At 45.8% G+C, this 26,683-nt stretch overlaps 1 protein-coding gene across 41 annotated transcripts in view; it reads left to right on the plus strand.

Annotated features, from left to right (window-relative positions):
• MINK1 (misshapen like kinase 1) overlaps positions 1-26,683 on the plus strand; it is a 52,822-nt gene that overhangs the window by 7,616 nt on the left and 18,523 nt on the right. The window lies entirely within an intron of this gene.

Raw genomic sequence — 26,683 nt, forward strand, 5'->3', positions numbered from 1 at the left:
AGGGCTCAGGTTGCTAAATTGCTCCAGAAACCACAAGTTTGGAGTTTTCTGTGAATAGCAGTTCTTACAGGGACAGACTGAGGATTAATAGACCTCCTTCAAGAAATACCTCAACTTGTGTGTAGTTTTCTCCCTTCCCACGAAGCTGCCTCTGAGCTCTGACTATGCCAGTTCTCATTGATCACCTTCTCCACTTTCTCATGGACCTTACAGTAAAATGTATGATTATTGCCTTGTACTGATGAATAATGTTTTGTGGCCTTGTATTTCCTTGTGTATATGACCATAATTCTTATGTCCTCTTGATCCTGCACAGTTCCTATGCAAATGTTGAGCACATAGCGGGGATTGGTAAGAGATAAGTCACCCGTGACTTGTCCTTTCCCACTGAATTCAATCCACAACTAATTGAACTGTGCCTAGTATATGTACTGTGGGCATAGAGCCATGCAGTGACTGGGACAGTGCATTGAAGAATTTTTATTCCACCCAAAATGCCAGTAGTGCCTTTCATGAACTTGTTATGGATACGAGAAAGACGAGGGGAAGGACTAGGTAGGTTTCTTCCACAAAGTCAGAAGTAGTCTCTGAGTCCTCTTGTTTACTTCCTTCTGGGTGAGAGAGTAATGACGGTTCTAAGTTACTTTTTTTTTTCAAAGATTTTATTTATTTCTCTCCCCTTCCCCCCCATTGTCTGCTCTCTCTGTTCATTCGCTGTGTGTTCTTCTGCGTCCACTTGCATTATCTGGCGGCACTGGGAAACTGCATCTCCTTTTTGTTGCGTCATCTTGCTGCGTCAGCTCTCCGTGTGTGCGGTGCGACTCCTGGGCGGGCTGCGATTTTTTTCACACAGGGCAGCTCTCCTTATGGGGCGCATTCCTTGTGCGTGGGGCACCCCTACGTGGGAACGCCCCTGTGTTGCAGGGCACTCCTTGCACGTGGCAGCACTGTGTGTGAACCAGCTCACCACATGGGTCAGGGGGCCCTGAGGATGGAACCCTGGGCCCTCCATATAGTAGATGGATGCTCTATCAGTTGAACCACATCTGCTTCCCTCTAAATTACTTTCCTACGTGGCACATATCTCTTCTAACAGCTTTGATATGTCTGCCAGCACACCTCTGAAGGTAAAATGGACAGGCTCCAAGCCCGACTTTATGGAAGATTTTCATGTTCTCGCCTCACCACCCACCCACTCTTTCTTTCAAGGTTCTTTTGTAAGAAAGTGGCTGAAGCATTTGGTACTTGGTCTTTAATTCTTAGGTGGCTCAGGAAAGAATCTTCAGGAAAATCATGGGACAGGAGGGCCCCAAAGCCAAAGCAGGAGGAGGTAGAGATAGGTGTGTGCCTGCAAGTTTTGACAAAGGACACAAGCATATTTGAATCTGCTCTCAGGTCTTTCATCCCAGAGTTGTTCCCTTGAAGGCACAGGTGTGGTGATTAAGAAGGCAGAGGTGTGGTGAATAAGTGTTCTTACTGTAATTTGGGGGAGTGAGATGGGCTACCAGAAAATAGATGGCTTCTTGCCCTAGTGTATCCTGTGGAGAAAACAGGGCTTTGGAGGTGGGTGAGTGGCTGAGAATAGAGCAGCTGATCGGGGCAAGTGGATGAAGCTACTGTGCAGTATAACTGCAATCCCACTTTTTGCTATTTCCCAATCTGAGTCAGGAGAGCAGAACTTGATAGGCTCTTGACCTTATCTTAGCTAAGGTCTAGAGAAGGTGGAGAAAGACCCTGTAACCTTAACAAGGTGACTCCTCGCCATGGAAATTACCTTATACCCGCATGTAAAAGCATAGTGGGGATTGGAAGTAGGCAACAGGTGAATCTGAATTTTGTCATTTTCTTTATCCATTCAGACCCCTCGTAAACCCTTCTTTTCCTTCCTTCAGTTCAGAACAAGGATTGCTCCAATGCAAGTCATATATATATATATATATTTATGAGGTACCAGGGATGGAACCTGGAACCTCGTATCTCATATATGGGAAGCAGTAGCTCAATCACTGACCTACACATGCTCCCAAGTCATTTAAATTTTAATGTCAGTTCATTTTAGAAGGTTTTTGAGTTGTTACAATAATAATGAGCATTTGCTGTACACTTGGTTCTTTCTTTATATAATGCCCTTATACCCTTTGGAGTTGTGTGATATTATACTCATTTTCAAGATGAAATCAAGGCTTAAAGAAGTTGACTTGGAGGTTAAATAACTTGCCTGAGGTTGGACCAGCCGTAAAAGGTGGGGCCCAGGTTCAGACTCAGGTCTGACTCACTCTAAAACCTGAGCTCGTTTTCCCCTGTGCTGTTGGGGGCCTGCTCCCAGGTGCAGGGTATATGCTCGGTGGGTGTGTGGGGAGGGCAGGTAGGCAGTGTGTAGCTGACCTTCTGGGTTGTGTGCTTAGAGGGAGCAGTATTGTGTTCTACTCTCTTTAATTGTAACTGTCTAATATTTCAGTGACCTACAGCAAACAGGCTTTGTTGGAGTTGCTTAGGGCTATAACACCATCCATCATGTTTCTGTGTAAGGTGTTGGAGAGTTTGGGAATATGGCCTGTTTCGTGGATTGGATACGAGAAATGGTTACTGCCCTCCAGGAGCACATGTTCTGGATCTGTGTCTTGGTAGAGGATGGCTTTCATTCATAAACTTGGCACATTTTTGAGGAGAGGAGGGAGTAAGTACCTCTAGCCCGAGCCTTTGGTACCTGCTGGCAGGTTGGCATTGGTGGACTGTTCTAACAGATGCTGGGAATACAAAGCTCTGTGGGGGCTATGCCCAGAGATGATAAAGATTTCTGGATGATGGGCTGCCAGGCAGAGCACTGTGATGACAGGAGGGAAAGGCACAAAGAGGAAAGAGTTGAATGATTCAGAAGGCCTGTTCTTCAGAGGGAGGAGAGGAAAGCCCACTCGTCCCTTTTTGTGTATGCAGGGTTGAGCAGAGCCCCTGACATAGTAGATGCTTAGTATTTGTTGAGTCAGGTGAGGTGAACTGTCTTAGAAGTCCATGTGTCACCAGCCAACCCAGAATACTCCCCTCCCTCCAGGCTTTAATGCAAGGTGATAGGGCTCTGAATAGGATTTTAAATGAAATAGTTGCATGCAATCTCTAGACCACTGTGGAGAGGAAGAAGACGTTAAGGTTTTTTTCCAAACTAAGTTCCTTTTGCCATCTCTCAGCTATACCTTGCTTCAGGTTCTGTTTTTGTGCTTATATTCATCATCTGATTTTTCTTAGCCTCTTACTTTTTTCATCTGGGGGTCTAGTGGTTAGGTGCTAGAGGAAGTTGGAAAGAAGGTCAGTTAGGGGATAAAAATAATAAAATATAGCAGCATTTCTGCATTTGTGTGTGAAGGAGGTACCTGTGTAAAAAGGGAGTCTCCCCGGAAATGAGATAAATTGACTGATGAGTACCTTGGATGGGAAAGAGTGTCTTCTGTCCTTCTTTTCTCCACGTTTCTCTAGAGGTGACCGGTTGTGCATCTCTGGCAGGAGGCTTTATTCAACAAACGTTTTATTTATTTATGGTTAATGCCATTCTAGGTGATGAAAGCCCATACATGTACAATATCAAGCAAAGGGAGGGTGGGTTTTTACGCTGGGTAATGTGAGCTCTGATGCTTCTCTCTTAGGGATGATGGGCCATGAAAAGGCTTCAATTTTTAAGGGAGGAAGGAGGGAGTTGGCTGCTAAAGATTTTTTTGTTAAACTGTGTGTTGCCTTTGAGGCCCCTTTGATCTCAACCTCCTGGGCCACCAGGCCTGCATAGTTTGGGGTCAGGTCATGCTCTCCATCCCTCCGACATGTCCATACCCCTGGACAGACCCAAAGCATGATATAGAATTGAGTTGGATTTCTTAGAATAGAGATGACCAATTCTATGGCCTGCCTGCATCCTTTTCTTCTCTTGTCCATACCATTTATAGTTTCTTCCCTGACCTTCATGGAAGAAGAGGGAAAGGAGAGAGAGAGACAGACTTGGCACCCAAGTCACTGGGGAAGAAGAGGGAGGGAGAACCCCATGTGTAAGAAGTCAAAGCCCAGGCCACAGAGGCCTCTAGGCTGGTAGGCTGGGGTGGCAGCTTAGGATGTCCACTGTTCAGGACTTATGTCTTGAGCTTACTAGGCAAGAGCCTGCAGCACAAGAGACCTCAGCATTTCCTCAAAATAGTGTTGGATCCGAACAGTTGAGGCAAAGCTGGAGGATCATATGATCTCCTCCTTGTCCCCTGTGCACAGCCTCGGAGGAGCCCACACATTTAACATTACATTTTAGGTCCACCCAGTACCGAATGGCCCTTCTTACTGCAGTCCCTGTCGCTGAAATCGAAAGCCTACTGTTTTCTTAGGTTGAACCAGGTATGAATCAGGTCGATAGTTGTCATTAGACTGAGCCTAGTCCACCCAAACCTGGTGCTCCAAGTTTAAATCAGAGAATGTTCCAATCACTCAGGCCTCGAAATACTGTCCTCCTTAGGTGTTTTCCTGTAGTCTGGTATTATGCCCTGCCTAGATATTGTTATCACCATCATTAATAAAAGTAAAAAGTGATTTAAGTGCCTATGTTTATTTTATTTATTTATTTATTTTGCATGGGGTGGCTCTCCTTGCAGGGTGCACTCCTTGCGTGTGGAGCTCCCCTACACAGGGGACACCTCCCCTTGGCATGGCACTCTTGTGTGCCGCAGCACTGCGTGTGGGCCAGCTCACCACATGGGCCAGGAGGCCCTGGGTTTGAACCCTGGACCTCCTATATGGTAGGCTGACGCTCTATCATGTGAGCCACATCCTCTTCCCTAAGCGCCTTTGTTTAAAGCAGAGCATCTTTGGGCCATCTAATATATTAAGAGGTGCCAGCATTGGATTGCTAGATGGGTAGATAGAATGATATGGCAGCTGTGGCAAAGTTGGTGGATCTGGGTGTGGCTGTGGGGGGTGGGGTGGATGTGATGGCGTTCTTGGTATGGGTTTATATTATTTTTGCAACTGCCCTGTAAATTTGAAATTACTTAAAAATAAAAAGTTTAAAGGGGAGAAAAGAAGATGCCAGCAGCGGGTTAGGGTCTTAGAGCTAGTGTGGTTTGCCTTCGAACTCATATATTACCCAGTCCTCACCAGAAATCAGTGGCTCACATGTGTTTGGTCTGCCTGGGGTCCTAGGAACAGTCTGTGCAGATTAGGTGTGTTTTCACAAGTTAACAGTGAATACCCCATCTCCTGCCCCCATCCCTTCCCCTGGCCTCTACCCGCTCAGGGTGGGTGCCGTTGACCCCTCTTTAGAGAGCTCCTGGTTAGGCCTGCCGACTGAGAGGTTGTTAGAGCAGGGCAACTAGGTCTTTGAGGCAACATGATGCATCGAGTGGGCATTGGGAGCTGGGAGACCTTGTTCTAATTTCATTTCCACCTCTAGTTGACAGGATGAGCGTCTTCTTTGGGACTTGGATTCCTCACCTGCCAAAAAAAAAAAAAACAGCTAAGAATAGTGGTTAATCAGAAGCGCAATCAGAATCATCTGAGTGGGTAGCTTTTGGAGCCTACAGATACCCAGGCCCTGCCCCTGGAGGTGATTCAGGGGATACAGGGTGGGGCCCAGGTTGTGTATTTCCCCAGGTGATTCTAATGCAGATTCCTACTGAGAATGACCAGGCTCGATGGTCCCTGAGTTTCCTTCCAGACCTGGGGGTCCTCTGCCTCCCCTTTCTTCCCTGCCTTCTGAGTCTTTGAGTGCCCTCTACCTGGTATGCTGTTTGTTCTCAGCCCTGACCTAAACCTATGAGTAGATCAGATGTGTGGTTTGCACCCTGCTGTATGGATGGAAAGGTGCACTTCCCGGATGGTGACTGTGTGTGTGACGCTGGGCAAAGGAGGAATGGAGAGAAATGACGTGGCCCTGGGTGGCCAGGGTGGGGTAGCTGAGGATGATTGTCTCAGCGCTGGTCTGGGAACTTCAGTACCCACTGGACAGGGGTCTCAGGATGGGCCAGTGCTGGGGTGTGGGCATGGGACTAGGCACCTGTGAGGGGACACAAACTAAAGGGAAAATCCAGAGAAGGGCCGTTTGAAGCGTGACCTTTTGTACATGTACTTTCCAGTCTGTTTCCTGAGTCTCTGAATCCGTTAGTGCTGGGCGGGGGGGTGGGAGTCAGAGCTGGGTGAGGGTTGGCTTGGGGAGATAGGAAATTTGTACTTGGGTTTTGAGGGTAGGGAGGGAGGCCCTCTCATCAGCTTTTGCCCCCTTGTCAGCTTTTGCCCTCTCCCTGTCAACTTTTGCCCCCTCCCCCAACAGTAAAGCTTAGTGGTTAGTGTAAGTGTAGGAGACAGACTCTGATTCAAACCCCAGTTCTATTACTTACTGGTTACTTTGTGACCTTTGGCAAGTAATTAATACCCCTAGACCTTATATTTGTCATTCGTAAAATGGGGGTAACAAGACCCACTAACAGGGTTCTGCGAAGATTAAATAAAAATGTATATAAAGTGCTTAGCAAGTTAAATCTTCCTTGGATAGATGGTAGCCGCCTGATTTCTCTTGCTGAACTTACTGAATAAAGTGCCCAGAAAGGGTGTTTCCTGGGGTTCTGATAACATTCCTCTCCCTTTGGTTGTTTTGTTTGAGAAAAGAAAACCACCGCAGTCTATTGATTTCTATCTTAATAGCTGTGGGTGAGTCACTGAGTCCCCAGGTGTAGGCATGGACATCTGTGAGCCTGGCACCCCCCTGTCCTCGAGCCTTCTGCCATCTCTCTGCCCTCCTGAAAATCTTCCAGCCTTACTGGGGGGGAAAAAAAGGTAATTTCAAAATCTTGACTCTTAACACGAAACTCTTGTTTGTCCTGCCCCCTGAGTCAGGAATTCTGGCAGGGAGTTGCTCCAGCCCTGCTTGCCCTTTTGTGTGTAAGCTCTGGGCCCACCCAGCGGAAGCACTCAGTCTGGGGGAGAAAACCTGGGCTTGACCCTCGTGGGTATATGGGCTTTGGTGTAAAAACGTGTAAGGTATAAAAAACGCGGAAAGCGCCTTGTCAGAAGGCTTAGAATCAGGGCTTGGTGGCTGGGAATGTTCATCTCCTCCCACAGCCTTGCCTGGAGATTTAAGACTTTCCTGCCTTGGAGCCTTTTGGCTCTCCCTGCCACCTCACCCTGCCCTGGCCCTTGCTGGGTTAACTCTTACTTGTCCTGTAGGTTTCAGTTTAAATCTCAGTTCCACAGCAGGCCTTTCTGGAAGCCTCTGCCCATCATGTCCTCCCTTGAAGCTTTTTGGTAGTACTCAGTTTTTTCATCAGACCTACTCACAGTTGAATTTCTATAGTTCTTTGTGTTTGCTCCTTCAACTAGACTGTAAAATGAAAGCAGCAGTCGTTGCTGTTTTGTTGGTGGCCATATTCTAGTATCTAGTAGAACCCCATACATAGCAGGCACTCACTGTTGGTTGAGTGAATGCATGAACTGGTTTATCAGGCCCTGGAGCTGGGATGAATGGAGCCAGGGAAAGTTTCTTAGGAGAAAGAGGAGGGACAGGCCTGGTGTTAGATTGAATGAGCATGCTTGTTCCATCCTGCTAGTCAGGAAGTTCTTCCTTCTATCTCACCTACATCCCTTCTGCTGTAATTTACTCTGGGCTGGTCCTTGGTGGGACCAGAGAATATGTGCTCTCCACCCTTTGGAGAATAATCCTGATCTTCCTTTCTAAGTCTGTGATTCAGTCCTTCCTCCTGCTGTCCTCTGGCCCCACCCTTGCCTGTCCTTTCCCAGCTGACTCAATTTTATATCCTTCCTTCCAGGTTCTCTCTTCATAGCACCCTAGCCTTTCATTGCTTTATTCCCTAAGTTCTCTCTTATGGCCTCTGACTGTCCCCCACTGCCCCCTGGAATTAGAAGTTATATGGGACAAGACAAGTCATAGGTTTCCTTGGTCTTGAAACGTCCCCATTCTCTTCCTTTGGATTTGTGGACACCTGACTCCCCCAGAAGGAGGTTGGCAATGAGGTATAATGATTTGTTTGTGCTACAATTGAAAACCAGCAGTAAGAAACCTTATTATTATCCAGCCCCTGATTACTAGTGTTGTCCTCCTCCGTTAGCTTGGTATCTGCAGCCTGAATGGGCATGACATCTCGCTCCCTGCCTGCCTCCTTCTGCCTCCACACTGCCCTTTCTTGTTCTCTCCAGCGCCTGCCTTCCCAGGACTATCCCCCTCCCCTTTCAGTCCTGCCTGCAATGCCATAGATCTTTTTTCTCCCTTGTCTCTCACTTGCCTTTCTCTCAATTCTACCTTTTTATCTTGTTTCTTTTCTTCTGAGCTGCCACTTTTCACCCTACATCCTAGTGGCACCAGTGGTCTTAGTAAATTAGCATTTGATACAGGTTTCCTTGCTCTGTGGGAGCCAATCTCTTCATAATGACTCTCTGCAAATTCATAGCACTTCGTGTGGTTTCCAGAATGTTTTTACATTTATGATTTCTTGTGAGATAGGATTAGGTGGATAAGGAAACAGTCTCTGAAGGGTTAAGTGATTTGCTGATATGCCAAATGATAGATTCAGAACTAGTGCCCAGGCCATCTGATTCTTATTACAGTATAACCCATTAACCAATCCCTGTTACCCCTTCTTGCTACGCTTCTGGCTTGTTTTTCTTCTTTTCTGCTTCAGTTAAGAAAATCTGTCCCTGAGTTACCCTCTTACACTTTTTTTTTTTAAACAAATATATATATATATTTTTTAAGATTTATTTTTTAAATATTTCTCTCCCCTTCCCCCTCCCCCCCATTTGTCTGCTCTCTGTATCCATTCGCTGTATGTTCTGTGTCTGCTTCCATTCTTATCAGCAGCACGGGAATCTGTGTCTCTTTCTGTTATGTCATCATTGTGTTGTGTCAGCCCTCCATGTGTGCATTGCCATTCCTGGGCAGGCTGCACTTTCTTTCGCGCTGGGCGGCTCTCCTTGCACATGGGGCTCCCCCACACGGGGGACACTCCTGCATGGCACGGCACTCCCTGTGCGCATCAGGACTGCGCGTGGGCCAGTTCCACACGGGTCAAGGAGGCCTAGGGTTTTAACCACGGACCTTCCATGTGGTAGACGGACGCCCCATCCATTGGGCTAAGTCATCTTCCCTACCCTCTTAACTTTTAAACCTTCCCATAAATCCTCCTCTTACTGAGGTGGGACCCTCTTCTGACCTTCTGACCTAGGCCAGCCTCTGCCCGTTTCTTCCTCTTTTCCAAAATGCATACCTCTAATCCTCCAGGTAACCTTCCCTTCATCTCTTCTTGCTCAATTGCTCTATTGCCAATATTCTCATTTGTTTTTTGCTGATAATATAGAAGTTCCCTATTTTAAGAAAGACCATTTTCTGGTAATACATGTTAACTGAGCAAATAAATTATGGGGCACTGATTCACATAACAAGAAAGATTTGCCCTTACTAACTGCCCTAGTGCATTACACTTAAGTGAATATTCACAGATCGTTTTGGAAGGATGGAGAAAAGTAAAAAAAACTAATGTTATAAACCACTGCTTTAAGGGGAAGGTAAAGTTTTTCTAAACAACACCAACTTTCTTTCATTTTTATATTCATTCATTCAACAGATAGGTATTAAGGACAGCCCTGACTCTGAGAACTTAGTCTAGCAGAGGAGACAGACAATTAAGAACCAATTGCAGATAAATGGTGCCATGAAGCAGAGTGGGGGAGGCAGTTTAGGATACCATCAGAGCAGAGGAATGGTCAAGGAAACTTCCAAGAGGTGGTGATATCAGAGTAGAGGTCTGGAGAGATGGGCATGAGACATCCAAGTGAGGAGGGGGCACCCAATGTTTTTAGAGGAAAGAATGACATTTGCAAAGACCCAGAGGTGAGAAAGAACATGGCATGTTGAAGAACTGAGAGAAATCCAGTCACATGCAGGACTCCTGCCCCTCTGCCTTACTCCTGCACCAGCAAGAAGCAAAGTGACACCAAGATAGGAATTGTCAAGGCTCCAGATAAATCATCCCTGGGATAATCTGCTGTAAGGCAGTCAAATCTGAGCCTGAAGAAGTACCTCTTCAGCCCACAGATGGCAAATGGAATCTAAGGGACAAAGCTCTGGGGAGGCAGCGGGTGCATGCTGCGTGCCGTGGGAAGACGCCTTGGGTTTGCCATCAGAAGACTAACCAGGCTTGAGTTCTAGCTATGCCTTGACAGACATTTAACTTCTAATCCATGGGTAATATTCCTACCCTGCTTCTCCACAGGTCTGAGACCTACAGGAGAAGATGACAATGGATGCACCTTGTAGATTGCAAAGTGCTGGGCGGTGGGGGATAGCAGCAGCGGCAGCAACTGTGAGACAGTGAGATTGTTCTGCTGGCCACAAATGGAAACTGATTCTCAAAAACCTTATAAACAGCTGCTATACAGTACACATCAGCCCCATACCTCTTCTAGTAGAAGAGGCAGAATCAAGCTGCTCTGACAGCTTGTAACAATTTTTAAAGCAAAGGCCTACTTTACCTAAGATGAGACCTGGAAAGTGAGTGTCAGGGAGGTAAAGATGAGAAGCCATCTCAGCTGCCTAGAAGTCTTTGCAAGGCCTTCTGACTGAGGACAGAGGGAATGGCTACAATGACATTCGGCAGTTATCAGACCTGAGACAAGGGGTTGGCCTCCCAGGCCTGCAGTTCTCTATTTTCCCTTAGAACGCTCTGGAGGCATACGGAACCTCAGAAGCAAGCTGTTTATCTTTTAGGTTTTTCGGTTTATTTTTAAATTTCTGACTGTGATGATATTTATTTTTTCCTTTTCCCTTTCCCCACTTCCCCAGCTCGGCATCAGAAAGGGACCATCTGTCCCCTGCCTTGCCTGCGGCCATTTTAGAGCCAGCGCACGGCTGCTTGAATTCTGGTCCCCCCTTCTCCCTGCCGACCACACTCGGCTTGACTTTCTTTCTCTACTCTGCTCTCCCTCCTTCTTTCACCTAGCCCCCTCCTCGGGTCAGCTGCCCACCTCCTGTGGGCCCCTCCATCTGCGAAGACCTTTGGTCGGGAGCAAGCCACCACCCCAGAGCGCGTGGCCGAGGCAGCCAGATGTGTGGGGAGCCTAGGCATGGAGGCAGCAAGATCCTCCTAGCGAAGGAGGAGGGGAGCTATCCCCAACCTCCTTGCTCCAGGCAGAGCCTCCTCTGATCTGTCAGGTCTCTGATTAGAATGGTATTTATGTTCATGTGTGTGTTGTGCCTGAACTTGTTTCTGCCTCTGCGTGTATCGGCGAGTGTGTGTTCATGTGTGTGTTGACATGTCCTGGCATGGGACCCAGGAGGAGTGACTTAAAAACTACCTCTCTCCACCCCCCAGCACACAAATATCTTCTGGTTTGGTTTTTTTTTCACTCCCCTGTACTCCTGGAGCTTACTTGATTTCCTTCACTCCTGCCCACCATTCCATAAAAGCACTGCAAACACGTATAGCAGTTGATAAACAGAGGACTGGTATATCACAGTATAGAATCAGAATAAAAGGGATTTGATTTTGGTCCACAGTGAGAGAGGCAGAGTTAACCTAAAGCAGAAGAGACCGTTTTAGAATAATGAAAGCTGGGAAAAGGAGTTTTTTTAAAGGCTTTATTAAAGTGTCCAATTTATTATTGGATGTGATGGGCAATAGGAAATTCAGGAGGGTTTTAACCTTCCCTCCATTCTTTCTTCCTTCCAGTTTAGTGGCTCAATTAATAGATGCTCTGATAACCCCTTTTCCTCATCTACTTCCTTTCTCATCAGAGGAATATTTCCTATCTTTCATGCTTTGGCTTTGGGCCTGCTTTCCACCCTGGGCCCTTTGGGGTTGGAAAGGAGGTAATGCTACATACTTCCCCTGGTTGACTTTGGGTGGATGGAGACTGGCTTAGGCCTCTGCAGGCCACCTCCTGTTGAGAAGGCAGCCATCTAGCCCTCTAGTTTCCCTTTGGCCCTTGGTGGCTGTATCTGGTTTCTCTGCTTGGGTAGGATGGAAGAGGCGACCTGATAAGACTTTTCTTGCCAGTCCCCTGCCCCCAGCCCACAAACCCACTCCTGTTTCCTCTCTTTCTTATACACTCACACTTACACACACACTGTCTTTCTCACATACACACATACTCTCCTATATTTTCTTCTCATCCTCACACATCCTTTAGCTACCCATAGCAATTGAAGGATGTCTAGTTTTTTACCCAGAACACTTGCCCGCCCCCTCACCTTCCATATTCTCTGCCAGTACTGGGTGAGGCCTTTGCCCCTGTTGGGAAAACCCCATCTGCCCTTAGCCGCTCAGGGGTTAGGCCCTCACCTGGTGGTGGCTTCAGAATATCTCCTCTAGAAGGAGTTTAGGGTTTGTAATCTGGTTAGTAGTGGAACTAAGGGATGGACTTTAAAGCTGCTTTTGCATAGCAGTCACTGTCTCAGTATTTAGATTTTTGGAGTATTTTTGGGGGGTCGTTTTGAGGGGGCTGATAGAGCCTCTGGGAGGCTAAAGACCCCCTCCCCCAAGTTGTCTCTTGGTACAGACACTGCTTTACCCCCCTCTTCCTCTTGTGTGGGCACTTCTGGATTACAGGAAGCGCTCAGGAAAACAGGCTTATTGTTTTCTTCTGGGAGAGAGGGAGGGCCTCTCGTCCAGCCCAGGCTCACTCTCCTTTGAAATGGCATCGGAGAAATAGAGGCTCCAAGGCCCTGGCAGCCCTGCTCTCCCAGGGCAAGAGTGTTGTTTAGCTTGAGACTCTTTCATGCCAGCTCTTGCTTGTTCCTTCTTTGAACCACAAGTTCCCATTCCCTCCCCTTCCCTGCTGGGCCCCGTAGTTCTTTTCTCCCCCTATCCGTTTTTCTCTGATCCAGGTTTCTCTTAAGTCTTTCTGGTCCTCTGAGCAGTCCTGGGGGGCGGGGGGAAGATGGAGGGTAGTAAACAGGTGGAAGCAGGCCTGTCTCCTGTAGGTGTGAGGAGACGGAGCTGTGGCCCAGGAAAGGAGGGGTCTCCCCCCTCCCCTGTCCTCATGGTTGGCTTACCTTGCCTTGTCCTCCTGTCCCCCCACACCCCGTGGCAGCCCCACCTCTTGGCACTGTTCCCCTGTCTTGGCGCTGTTCCCTGGGGTAGGATGACATCTTGCCTGGCCTTGGGAACAGCGCTGGTTACAGCAGTGGTACCTGCCAGGGCATATCCGAGTGAATAATTGTTGCTGGGCTCGAAGCACAGGAGGGACCAGTCCTTCCCTTGTCTCCATTGGACTTTTTTTATGTCTCTTTCCCAAGGACTTCTAGCCCTTCAGCAGGCTTTATGGTTCCCGTTCTTTCTACCATTCTAGCAGCCTCCTAGACTCTCCTGGAATCTTTAAAGGTCCCTTCCAGGTCTGAAATTGTGTAATTATAAGTCTCCTGGATGAGCAGTAAAAGTGGGGGATACATTTTTCTGTGCTCCTTGCTTCTACAGTTGCTTCACGAGCAATCTCACCCTTCATATTTTGGCATATGTAACGCTTCTCTACGTGTTAAATCTCTCTGTGCTGGTGCCTGATTTATAAGCTCCCAGAGGGTAGAGCTAAGGTTTAAGAAGGCATTCTTTGACAGGCACTTAATAAAGATCCTGGCTAATATTGATAATAACAGTTTGCATTTGTTAAAGTACTTGGGAAAAAACTTTAACCCCCCAGGGAGTTGTCTATATGCAGAGCAGACACAGCATGAATTACTTTCCCATTGGGGGGCAGTCTGAAGGGGAAAGGCACATTGTTGGAAGAGGCGTTAATCGTGCAATGAGGACTGGGGGCCGGAGTGCTCATCTTCCAGCTCCGGGCCACCTCCAGGAAACCTGGCATCCAACCTAAGTGCTTGCCTCCTTTTGCCCCTCCTGTCACCCACCCCTTTCATCCTGGATTCCTCCACGACTGCAGACCTCTCCCAAACATATCTAGGTATCCACTCACTACCTGTGAGGGGTAATTGTGATTTCTTGTATTTTACTTGAGACTGACTGCCTTGCTTTGTCAGAACTATGCTTGCCATTTCCTCCTTGCTCTTTCTGCAGGTGTGACCTGTGGGAGAAGCCCAGAGAGTCCCTTGAGGGTCAGCAGAGCAAGGAAGAAAGAACTCAGGCCAGTTTGTGCCTGGTCCCCCTCATGGCTAGCTGTAGTGAGCACTCTATGATGAACATGTTAGTTGATGCTCAGAACGGATTGAGGTGTCCTGCCTAAGCTTAGGCAGCCTGTGTTTATTCAGCACCTGTCATATGCCAAATGCTGGGGCGATTCTGAAGCATAAAGCGGTGTCTTCAGGAAATTTTGGGGCTAGTTGGGGAGACTGACACACTTGAAATAATTAAAGAGGGACAACTGGTTCACTTCTGGCCTCTTGCCCACCCGAGGCTGTGTGTTCCTCTCTGCCCACCAGCTTGGCCCCTTTTCTCTCCTTCTAGTCCTTTTTCCTCAGCTTCTTCCAGAAACATACTGGCACTGTGAGGAAAACAGAGAAATAGGCTGCAGTTTACATGGGTAACACCCTGAAACAACTACATGGCTTTAATTACATGTTTGTCAGGAGTAAATATGTGTATGAAACATGTTCCTTTGTCTTGTACATGGAATTCCACCTGCTGAGAAAGTTTCTCCAGTTAGCCTCACTGTTGTCTCCTCATGTCTGCACAAAGCAATGCATATAATTTTAAGTTATACAGACACCGTCCTGGGTAAAGTACAGTGCCTCTAATATTACTCTATCTGTTGACATGCCCAAAGAGGTCTGGCAGTTGTCTCAGAGCCTCACTCATCAATAATTGACTCTAGCACTTTTATAATGACTTCCACAGCCTCTTCATTAACTGACTATAAATTGGTAATATATGTAAAATATGGGAGGATTAGAAATGCTTAGTAATATAAGATCCTAGTTAGGGAAAGAAAGCAGCCATAGACTGTTACCCCACGTGCTTACTATACAGCCAAATTAGTTTTGTGTATGATATAGATTCATAGCTGTACAGATAAAATACTGCTGTGATTTTTCATTCAGGTACCCATATCAGTACAAGTTTGCATTACTTTCATACTGTGTAATACCCAGGTATCACATGAACATATTTTCCTGCCCTTAGAGCTCTGTTCTACTTTGGGAGATGAGACATAATCATGTGAAAAGTTAAATAGTGATGGTGTGGTCTAGATTGTTGGCTGCAGAGAACCTTCTCAAGTCAGATGAGGGGATAAGATAGTGTAGCATAGACTCAGGAGCCAGGCTACATGGGTTTGAATCCCAGCTTTGCCACTTAATTAGCTGTTTGACCTTAGGCAAATTACTTCACTTCATTGAGCCTCAGTTTCCTCATCTATGAAATGGGACAATAATAGTATCTGCCTCAAGGAGTTTGTGAGGATTAAATTAGTTGATATGTGTAAAGCACTTTGAACAGTGCCTGGCTATCAATATTATTTTTTATTTACTTTAAGGGCAGAAATCTCATTGGAATCTGAGCACAAGAACAGCAGCATAACCAGTTCCTTGGAACTGGAACTCTAGGGTAATGCTAGATTCATGCTGATGCCAGGAGAGAGCTAGAAGCAAGCAATCAGTCTCTCTCCTGCCTCCATCTCCCTCTCAGCTGCTTCCATCCCCTCTCTCTGTGTGTCTTCTTTGTTGTATGTATAAGCAGCCCTCTCTGCTCATGAGCAGTTTCTGCTTTCTTTTACCTGAAGTAATAATGGCCTCTCCAGCTTCGACTCTCCATGTACTATGTGGCATCTTCCCTCTGGTTTCTTAGTTGGAATGGCTGAGGGGCAGATTTGCCCTACCTCATCATTTCTCTTCAGTCTGGAACTGGCTGCCTGTGGGTCCGGAACTATCTTGTGCAGTCATAGAAGCTATGGCTGGGTCAAGACCGAGCACCAAATAGTTCAAAACATGGTCCCTTGGCAGGAGTTGCTATAAGCAGGGAAGAGCACACTGCAGGCCTTGGAAGCAAATTTTGGGGGTCAAACCATGGCTCCACCACTCCCTAGCTGAGTGTAACCCTAGGCAAGCAATTTGCTTGCTTTCAACTTCCTTTGCCTATAAAATGGGTGTAACAGTGGTAACTACCTCAAGATTTGTTATGAGATTATACTTCTAAAGTGCTCAGCAGTACCAGGGACAAAGAAAACACTCAAAATTGCTAGCCATTATAATTATTAAGGGGATGTGGAGAGGGAGGATAATACGAGACTTTTCTTAGACAGACAATATGGGAGATGACATACATGTGGCAACAAAGGTAAGGGCCAGAGGGATGGGAAAGAAAATAGCCCTCGTTACTTAGGAGAGTGCTGGGGAGACTTTTTGACCCCAGGTTAAATCCTTAGAGGAGACTTCCCTGATTCCCCAGACTTGGTCAAGTTTGTTCTCCTAGCACCCTGTACTTACTTCTCCATAGCACATAAGACTAACCACCCTTATAATTAGGTAATTAATTATAGAATTGTTCGATGTCTGTTTCCCCATTGAATGTAAACACCATTCCAGCACAGACTGCCTCATTTACTTACCACTGTATTTCTGAGTCCAGCACGGTTCCTGGTACACCATCAAGATGCAATAAATAGTCATGAGGTTGGCAGTGTCATGGAATGTGGACTTGAGCATTTAGAGTCACTGAGTAAAAACTGGAAAGGACTAGTTTCTTATCTTGTTGAAAGGAAACCCAGAGTGGTTAAATGACTTGCCCCTGAACACACAGTCAGTTAGTTAGCAAGCAGCTCCAGTTAGTGCCAGAGCCAAGATTAGAAACCAAGTTTCCTAACTCTTAGTCATGTGGGTTATTTTATTATTTTCTGTTTGTCGTAGGACTTTTGCATATGTATTATGTCCACAGAAGCACTATGAGGGGTTCTGAACCTTCCATGTTATAGGGTAGCTTTCTTAGAGCAGAAAATGTAATTTAATCAACAGTAATTTATTGAGCGTTAATATAGGTGCTCTTAGGATTATTATTTTTTATATTTTGTTTTTTTTACTTAAGATGATTATTTTTAATAACAGCTTTATTGAGATGCGATTCACATAGCATAAAATTCACCCTTTTAAAGTATACAACTCAGCAGTTTTTAGTATATTCACAGAGTTATACAATCATCGCCACTGTTTTAATTTCAGAACATTTTCCAGACCCCCAGAAAGAAACTGCATACCCGTTAGCAGTCACTCCCCATTCCTCCCTCCCCCAATCCCAGATCAACTTTGTGTCTCTATAGATTTTCCACTTCTGAACGTATCACATAAATGAAATGCAATATGTGGACTTTTGGGTCTGGCTTCTTTCACTTAGCATGTTTTCAGGGTTCATCCATGTTGTAGCATGTGTCAGTACTTCATTCTATTTTATGGCCAAATAATAGTCCATTGTGTGTGTGTGTGTGTGTATCACATTTTGTTTATGCATTTATCATGTAGATTATTTCTACTTTTTGGCTATTATGAATAATGCTGCTGTGAACCTTCATGTACAGGTTTTTATGCAAACATATGTTTTCCACTCTCTTGGGTATGTACCTATGAGGGGAATTGCTGGGTCATATGGTAACTCTGTTTAACATTTTGAGGAACTGCCAAGCTGTTTTCCAAAGTGGCTGCACCATTTTACATTCTCACCAACAGTGTATGAAGGTTCCAGTTTCTCCAAATTCTCACCAACACTTGTTACTGTCTTTGATTATAGCTGTCCCAGTGGAAGTGAAGTATTTTTTTTATTGGTTTGCGTTTCCCTAAAGGCTAAGGATGTTGAGCATCTTTTCATGTGCATATTGGCTATTTATATATCTTCGTTGGAGAAATGTCTATTCAGATCTTTACCCATTTTCTTAATTAAATTATTTGTCTTTTTGTTGAGTTGTAAGAATTCTTTATAAATTCTGGGTACTAGTTCCTTATCAAATATATGATTTATGAATATTTCCTTTATTCTGTGGGTTGTCTTTTCACTTTCTTAATGGTGCCCTTTGAAGCACAAGAGTTTTAAATTTTGATGAAGTCCCACTTATCTATTTTTCTTTTGTCACTTCTTTTGGTGTTATGTCTAAGATCCCTCTGCATGTTTCAAGGTCATAAAGATTTACTCCTATTTTTTCTTTTAAAGAGAGTTATAGTTTTAATTCTCATATTTTACATTTGCGATCTATTTTGAGTTAATTTCTATATATGGTATGAGGTAGGGGTCTGACTTCATTCTTTTGCATGTGGATACCCAATTGTCCTAGTACGATTTACTGAAAAAAATGGTAGTGTTCTTCTCCACACTCCCCCCATTTTGGGACCCTTGTCAAAAATCAGTTGAGGGCTGGGAAGCAGACTTGGCCCAGTGGATAGGGCGTCCGCCTACTGCATGGGAGGTCTGCAATTCAAACCCTGGGCCTCCTTGACCTGTGTGGAGCTGGCCCATGCCCAGTGCTGATGCGCGCAAGGAATGCCCTGCCATGCAGGGGTGTCCCCCACGTAGGGGAGCCCTATGTGCAAGGAGTGCACCCCATAAGGAGAGCCGCCCAGCGTGAAAGAAAGTGCAGCCTGCCCAAGAATGGTTCCGCACACTTGGAGAGCTGACACAACAAGATGACGCAACAAAAAGAAAACAGAGATTCCTGGTGCCGTGATAAGGATAGAAGCAGTCACAGAAGAACACACAGCGAATGGACACAGAGAGCAGACAACTGGGGCGGGGAAGGGGAGAGGAAAAAAAAAAATCAATTGAGGGAAGCGGTTGTGGCTCAACTGATAGAGCATCTGCCTACCATATATGAGGTCCAGGGTTCGATCCCCAGGGCCTCCTGACCCATGTGGTGAGCTGGCCCACGTGCAGTGCTGCCGTGCATGGAGTGCTGTGCCACACAGGGGTGCCCCCCACATAGGGGAGCCCCATGTGCAAGGAGTGCGCCTTGCAAAGAAAGCCGCCCTGCGCGAAAACAGTGCAGCCTGCCCAGGAATGACACCACACACATGGAGAGCTGATGCAGCAAGATGATGCAACAAAAAAAGCAACAGTTTTCCAGTACTACATGACAAGAATGAAAGTGGACACAGAAGACTCACAGCAAATAGACACAGAGAGCAAAGAACGGGGCGGGGGGGGAGGGGGGAAGAAATAAAATAATCTTTTAAAAAAACCCAAAAAACAATTGACCATAAATGTGTTTATTTTTGAGTTCTCATTTTGATTCCATTGATCTGTACTTCTGTCCTTATATAAGTATCACTGTCTTGATTACTGTAGCTTTGAGTTAAGTTTTGAAATCATGAAATGTGAGTCCTCCAACTTTGTTCTTTTTCAAGATTGTTGTATATATTTTGGGTCCTTTGCATTTCCATATGAATTTTAGCATCAGCATATCAGTTTCTGCAAAAAAAACCACCAACTGGGATCTTAATATTGTTAGGAGTACATTGAATGTGTGGATCATTTTAATAACATTGCAGTAAATCTATAGACCTTAATAATATTAAGTCTTGTGGATCCATGAGTATTGGATATCTCGCCATTTATTGAAGTCTTCTTTAATTTCTTTCAACGGTATATTCGTAGTTTTCAGTATACAAGGCTTACACCTCTTTGGTTAAATTTATTCCTAAGTATGTTATTCTTTTTGATGCTATTATAAATGGAATTGTTCCTTAATTTCAGTTTTGGATTAACCATTTTAGCATATGGAAATAAAATTGATTTTTGTATATCAATTGTATCCTCAACTTTGCAGAACTGATTTATTAGTTCTATATGGTTGTTTTGTTTTGTTTTTTAGTATTTCTTAGGATTTTCTATACACAAGATCATGTCATCTGTAAATAAAGTGTCACTTCTCCCTTTCTAATCTGGATGCCTTTTATTTCTTTTTCTTGACTAATTGCCCTGATTAGGACCTCTAATTCAGTATTACATAGAAGGTGCCAAGAGTGGACATCCATGTATTATTCTTAGGATTACTTTAAAAATATACTTCCTTGGTCTTATTCTTGAGAAACTTAAACACATAATGGAGATGAGATTAATTTGTGAAACTGAGATTGAAATTCATGGATCGGATAGCTCATGGTGGGTGGCCTAGAGGAGCTGGGGAAGGAAGACTTCCTGGAAAAAACTTGGGTTTTGGCTTGGCTAAGAGGAGAGAAGACGTTTTTAGGCAGGGCTGGCTACATCAACATGGAAAAAAAAAAGGACACAAATTGTGTGTGCCTGGAGGGGAGTCAGTGAGGACAGAGGTGGTATAGACCTGCTACAGGAGAGGTCAGTAGTTGGTCACCCAGAGTGTGCTGGTCACCCCCAGTGGCTCAGGCTGCCCAGCTTCTCTCAGATCCCTACTGCTCCCAGATGGTCTTACAACTCCTATTCCCCTGCTAGCAGAGTTCTCAAAATGGGTCCCCCCGACCCTCTGCATTAGAATTATCCAGGGTGTCTCCTGTTCTTCATCCCAGACCTGTGGTGCTAAATCAGAATCTCTGCTTGTGTATTCAGACGTTTGAGAACTACTGTCCTAAAGCATCCTGCATATTATCTATTCCCAAGCTTTTCCACCTTATTCAGATCTTTCTTTCTATTTAGCAGATGATCTTCCCTACAACTTAATTAGCAAAGTCAAGGCTATTGGGTATTTATTGAGCTCCTGCATCTTCCTTCCTCTTTACCTTAACAGACCACAGTCTCTTTACTTCTCATCTCTTCCTGTCCTTCTCCCTCCCTTCTCCTTATTCATTATTACCCTTTTCCTTGTCCTTCCTTTTTCTTCTCTTCCCTTCCCACCTCTGGCAGCTGGCTGGATAAGAATCAGACTTCTGAGAACAAAGAATGTGAACCTCCAGAGAAAAAGCTGGAGAAGGCCTGCAGCAGGATCATTACAAAGCTGTACTGGGGTGTGGGGGGCAGGCCAGGACCGCCTGCTGGCTCCCTCCAGAGGCATCTCTTCTGGATCACCATGAAGAGGGTAACCAAGCACAAGAACAGCACAGAGTCTGAAGCCAAATCAATGCATAAATCGTATTTGAACTGTGTTGTGCATTTGTGAGCATTCTGAATCCTTGGGTGTGTATGAAAGAGAAATGGGCACTGTTGTGTTTGATCGGTACTGTAAATCAGTACAGTTTACAAACTAAGGAATATGAATATGATGTCATAAAAAATACCACTTCCTCAGTTATCTTCCCTCTTTTGAGCACCATCAGTCTCCTCTCTTTTTGGCTTCTTCCTTTCACAAGTATGAGAGAGCTTCCCTGTTTTGAAAACCCTTTTGGCTGAGAGCCTGCTGCCTCCTTTAGCCATCATCTGATTCCCTCCACTTCCTTCAAAGTTATACTTCTCCAGAGAGGGTGCTGCACCCATAGCCTTCACTTCCTCACCACATGCCTCTAGTCTCTGCGGTCTGCCTTTTCCTCTCATGACTGCAGTTCCTATAGATAGGTTTCCAGTGCTTCCTAGGTGCAGGCCTGGTGGTTTTCTTCTTTTTTTTTTTAATTTTAATTTTGGTAACATATATACAAACATAACATTTCCCATTTTAACCACTTTCATATATACAATTCAGTGGTGTTCGTTACATTTACAATGTGCCACCTTCCATTACCAAAACTTTCCCTTCACCCCAAACAGAAACTATACCAATTAAGCATTAAGTCCCCATTCCCTACGCCTACCCCAACCCCTGGTAATCTGTATTCTAGTTTATGACTCTATGATTTTGCTTATTCTAAATGTTCCTTTCATATCAGTAAAATAATATTTTTAAAAATAAAAATAATTCTCCATTTGTGTATGACTTATTTTGCTCAACATGATGTCTTCACGGTTTATCCATGTTGTAGCATGCACCAGAACTTCATTTTTTATGACAACATAATACTCCATTGTATGTACATTCCAGTTTTGCTTATCCATTCCATTCATCTGTCCATGGGCACTTGGGTTGCTTCCACTTTTTTTTTTTTTTTTTTTAAAGATTTCTTTCTTTCTCCCCTCTCCCTCCCTCCATTGTCTGCTCTCTGTGTCCATTCGCTGTGTGTTCTTCTGTGTCTGCTTATATTCTCACTAGGTGACTCCGGGAACCAATCCTGGGACCTTCTGGAGTGGTAGAGAGGTGCTCAATCTCTTGCGCCACCTCAGCTCCCTGGTCTGCTACGTCTCTTATTATTTCCCCTCTGTGTCTCTTTTTATTGCGTCATCTTGCTGTACCAGCTGTCTGAGTGGGCAGCACTCCTGCGCAGGGCAGCATTCTGTATGGGCCAGCTCACCGCATGGGCCAGCTTGCCTTCACCAGGAGGCCCTGGGCACTGAACCCTGGACCTCCTTTATGGTAGACAAGAACCCAGTTGTTTGAGCCACATCCGCTTCTCTGCTTCCACCTTTTGATAATTATGCATAATGATGCTGCAGTGATAATTGGTGTGCATATATCTGCTCGAGTCCCTGCTTTCAATTCTTTTGGGTATTTTGGGTGTATATCTAGAAGTGGTACAGGTCATATGGTAATTCTGTATCAACAGACTGCTTTCCACAATGGCTATGCCATTTTACATTCCCACTAACAATGCATGAAAGCTTCTATTTCTCTACATCCTGGCCAACACTTATTATTTTCTGTTTTTTGTTTTTGTTTTTTAGTAATATCCATCCTAATGGGTGTGAAGTGGTTATCTCATTGTAGTTTTGTTTTGCATTTCCCTAATGGCTAAAGATGAAGAGCATCTTTTCATGTGCTTATTGGCCATTTGTAGATCTTTGAAGAAATGTCTATTCAAGTCCTTCGCCCATTTTTTTTTTTTTAAGATTTATTTTTCATTTCTTTCTCCTTACCCCCCTCCCCAGTTGTCTGTTCTTTGTGTCCATTCACTGTGTGTTCTTCTGTGTCCACTTCTATTCTTGTCAGTGGCACCAGGAATCTGTGTCTCTTTTTGTAGCATCATCTTGCTCTGTCAGCTCTGTGTGTGCAGCGCCGCTCCTGTGTGGATTGCACTTTTTTGCGCGGGGCCGCTTTCGTACGGGGCGCGCTCCTTGCGCTAGGGGCTCCCCTGTGTGAGGGACACCCCTGCGTGGCAGGGCACTCCTTGTGCGCATCAGCACTGCACGTGCTTGGCCCTTTTGTTAACGTGGTATTTTCTTAGTCCTGCAGAGCACTGCTGTGCAGCATTTATGACCATTGGTCACCTTGTCCTTCCTGAAGGACGGCCTCCCTGACCATCTCCTCCTCTGGGGTCCATCTTCTTGCTCTCTAATACATAGCATAGGGTCATCCCTTAGAGATGAAAAATTTGGCTCTTATTCTTTCCCTGACATTCTCCTTGATTTCTTGTCTCATCTCTCTGCAACTTCCACACTCACTAATGACCCCTAAAACTTTAGCTCCAGACCCTCTAATTATCTGATAGACATTTACTCCTACACATTTCCTAATATGTCAAACTCATCATCCAAATCCAAGCTCCTATCCCTCCAGCCTGGCATGGCCTTCTTAAATTTCTATCTTGTGTATTGAAAATGTACCCAGCCTCCAAAATCCAGCTCAAATATCATCTCCTCCAGGGATCCTGCTTCAGTTTCCCAACCAGAATTTCTTTCTGTCACGTAAAATCATAAAACAGACTTTTTACCCAGTCCAGCTCCCTCTTTGTGTGAGGAAAATGAGGCCAGAGAACAACTAAATATTTGCCCAAGGACAAACAGCAAATGTCAAAAGTTCTTACTTAGAAAGTCCCTTTTCAGACTCCTAATTCAGTGCTCTTTCTATACCATACAGTTTCTTTGTGCCTTTAGTGCTTTCAGTTGCTCTTATGGCATATACCCATATACCACCTTCTATCCATTTGTGAGTACAAGATCCTGGAGGAAACATACTTGTTTCTTTTTTTTTTTTTAAGATTTATTTATTTCTCTCCCCCTCCGCCCTCCTTGTCTATTCTCTGTGTCCATTCCCTGTGTGTTCTTCTGTGTCCGCTTGCATTCTCGGCAGCACTGGGAATCTGTGTCTCTTTTGGTTGTGTCATCCTGCTGTATCAGCTCTCCATGTGTGCAGCACCACTCCTGGGCAGGCTGCACTTTTATCATGTGGGGTGGCTCAGTGCGGGGTGAGTGGGGCTCCCCTATGCCGGGGACACCCCTGCATGGCACGGCCCTCCTTGCGCATATCTGCACTGCATGTGGGCCAGCTCACCACAGGGTCAGGAGGCCCTGGGTTTGAACCCTGGACCTTCCATGTGGTAGGTGGATGTTCTGTCAGTTGAGTCACATCTGCTTCCCCATATATCTTTGTCCTCCCCATTATGTCTTATTCAGGGGTTAGTAACTAAAACTTAATTAGTGCTCAAGAAATATTTAATGGCTGAATGAAATAGGATAAGGTTGCCTTAAGGATTTTCTCTGTTAGGACCTAATCCAGGGCAGGGTAAATGTGGGCTGCGCACTCACTTAGAAAATCTTCGTTGGTTGCTTAATGACGGAGCAGCTTTAAATATCGGGCTGAGGTGTTTGCGCTCTTTCTGTAAGAAGTGCGGAGGCCACGCTGCTTCCGAGGCAGAAGAATAAAACTAGGAAAGCTCCGTTTTAGGAGGGCTGGATCTGTCAGTGGCTGCAGAAAAAGGTGAAGCGAGGCAGGAGCTCCCGGAGGGAGGAGAGAAGGGATCGGTCTGAGTGGCAGCTTCAGGAATTGAGAGAGACACGTCGGGGACATTTTGAAGGGGCAAATGTCAGGACTGGGCGACTGTGATGTGGAGGAAGAGAAGGAGGAGAAATGGCAGAGGTGGGATTTTGGTGAGGGGAAAAGGTGCTGCTATTGAAAAGAGGAGAGGGAATGGGGGGTCGCGGGCATCGGGGGGTTGGGTGCTGTGATGAGTGTGCTCTGCGCATTATCTCAATATAATTCTCAGAATGACTCTTTCAGGTAGGTGTGGTTATCTTTATCTTATGGATAAGAAGACAGGCTTGAAGTCTCTAAAGTCAGTATCTGAAGCCAGTGTTCTTTTTTTTTTTTTTTTTTTTTTTTAAAGATTTATTTATTTATTTAATTCCCCCCCCTCCCCTGGTTGTCTGTTCTTGGTGACTATTTGCTGCGTCCTGTTTCTTTGTCCGCTTCTGTTGTCGTCAGCGGCACGGGAAGTGTGGGCGGCGCCATTCCTGGGCAGGCTGCTCTTTCTTTTCACGCTGGGCGGCTTTCCTCACGGGCGCACTCCTTGCGCGTGGGGCTCCCCCACGCGGGGGACACCCTTGCGTGGCACAGCACTCCTTGCGCGCATCAGCACCGCGCATGGCCAGCTCCACACGGGTCAAGGAGGCCCGGGGTTTGAACCGCGGACCTCCCATATGGTAGACGGGCGCCCTAACCACTGGGCCAAAGTCCGTTTGCATGAAGCCAGTGTTCTTTTATCCCTGAATGCTGCCCAAATGTGTGGCAAGGAAACAGGTCAAGAGTTAAGATTACGAAATTAAATTTTACTGTGCTGATTCAAGGTGATGGTGGTGTATCATTATTACTCTTAACAGGCCAATCCTATTTTATTTTCCCTCTTAGAAATTAGGAGCTTCTAGAAAGTCACAACCATATCTCTGTTTTCCTGTCGCCCTCCATCTCAGAAAGAACTAGAGTTTGATGCAAGAAAGGACTTCCCACTGTCAAGAGATAAGAGGCCCCAGGGTGGATGAGCTCTTCCTTTGGGGAGATCTTTAGGGAACTAGGTTCTCTTGGAGCCTCTAAGTCTGGAATCGCAGATAGCAACATAACTTCTTCCAAGTTCCTTGCAGCTCTCTGACACCACGCATTAGCACCACCACTGCATTACAAACCCCTTTTTCCTGGGGCGGCTGCAGTTTTTTAGATCTGTTAAAATGTTTCTGTAGCTCCCGCTAGGGCTAAATAATTGAACATCGAACCGAGAAGTTCTTGGTCTAGTCAGCCCAGGCCCCTGCAGGGCACATAGAACGACCCTCTCTTCACCCTCTGTCAAGGAGCAGGTCAGAGGGATCCCTGCTGTGGATGTGGGGTGTCCTGTAGGCTGCCGTGTGCCAGGCCCTGGCCTAGGTGCTGGGCATACTCCAGTGAGAGGACTCAGTGCCTTTCCCCGCAGCGTCCACAGACAAGTAAAATGTCCAAAAAACAGTAAATGCCCAAGTACCATACCTTGTGAGCCGGGCTCTGGTAGGGGAAGGACAGGGAGCCAGGGCTTCGTTTCTTACCCTCCAGTTCCCCTCTCTGAGGACACGGACAGTGTACAGCATGGACGTTCTGTCTCCCTGGGCTACCGCACTGCCCAGTCTTCTTCCATTGGCCTGCTGCAGTGGGTGAAGGTTTGTTGTGGTGGTTTTCAGAACTCCTATATTGGTCTTCGAAATTGGGGAGCTCACACTTGCAGGATTATCAGGCCAGAGGCTCCAGTGTTGCCTCGAGGTTTATTTCCTAAGTGCCGTCCGCACCTTCTGCCCCACCCCATGATCCTACCCCCCAGTCTGCAAGTGGTGGGGAGGGGGCTACCCTGTGAAATGCGAGGACTGTCTTGCAGTAGTGTGGACAGCAGTGGGGTGGTTTCTCTCTCTGCTTCTAGCTCCACTTCTCTAAAAAGAAAAAAAAAAAGAGGCCTGCCAGGCGGGTGTGGGTGGCCTCCTGACAGCAGCTGTGTTGTTCAGAGGCCAGGCTTGCCTGCTCTTGGCCCAACAGGAGAATGAGCCTCTTTGGAGGCTTTGTTTGAGCCCCT

The sequence above is a fragment of the Dasypus novemcinctus genome, chromosome 21 (genome assembly GCF_030445035.2).
Source record: "Dasypus novemcinctus isolate mDasNov1 chromosome 21, mDasNov1.1.hap2, whole genome shotgun sequence".
NCBI classification, from domain to species: domain Eukaryota; kingdom Metazoa; phylum Chordata; class Mammalia; order Cingulata; family Dasypodidae; genus Dasypus; species Dasypus novemcinctus.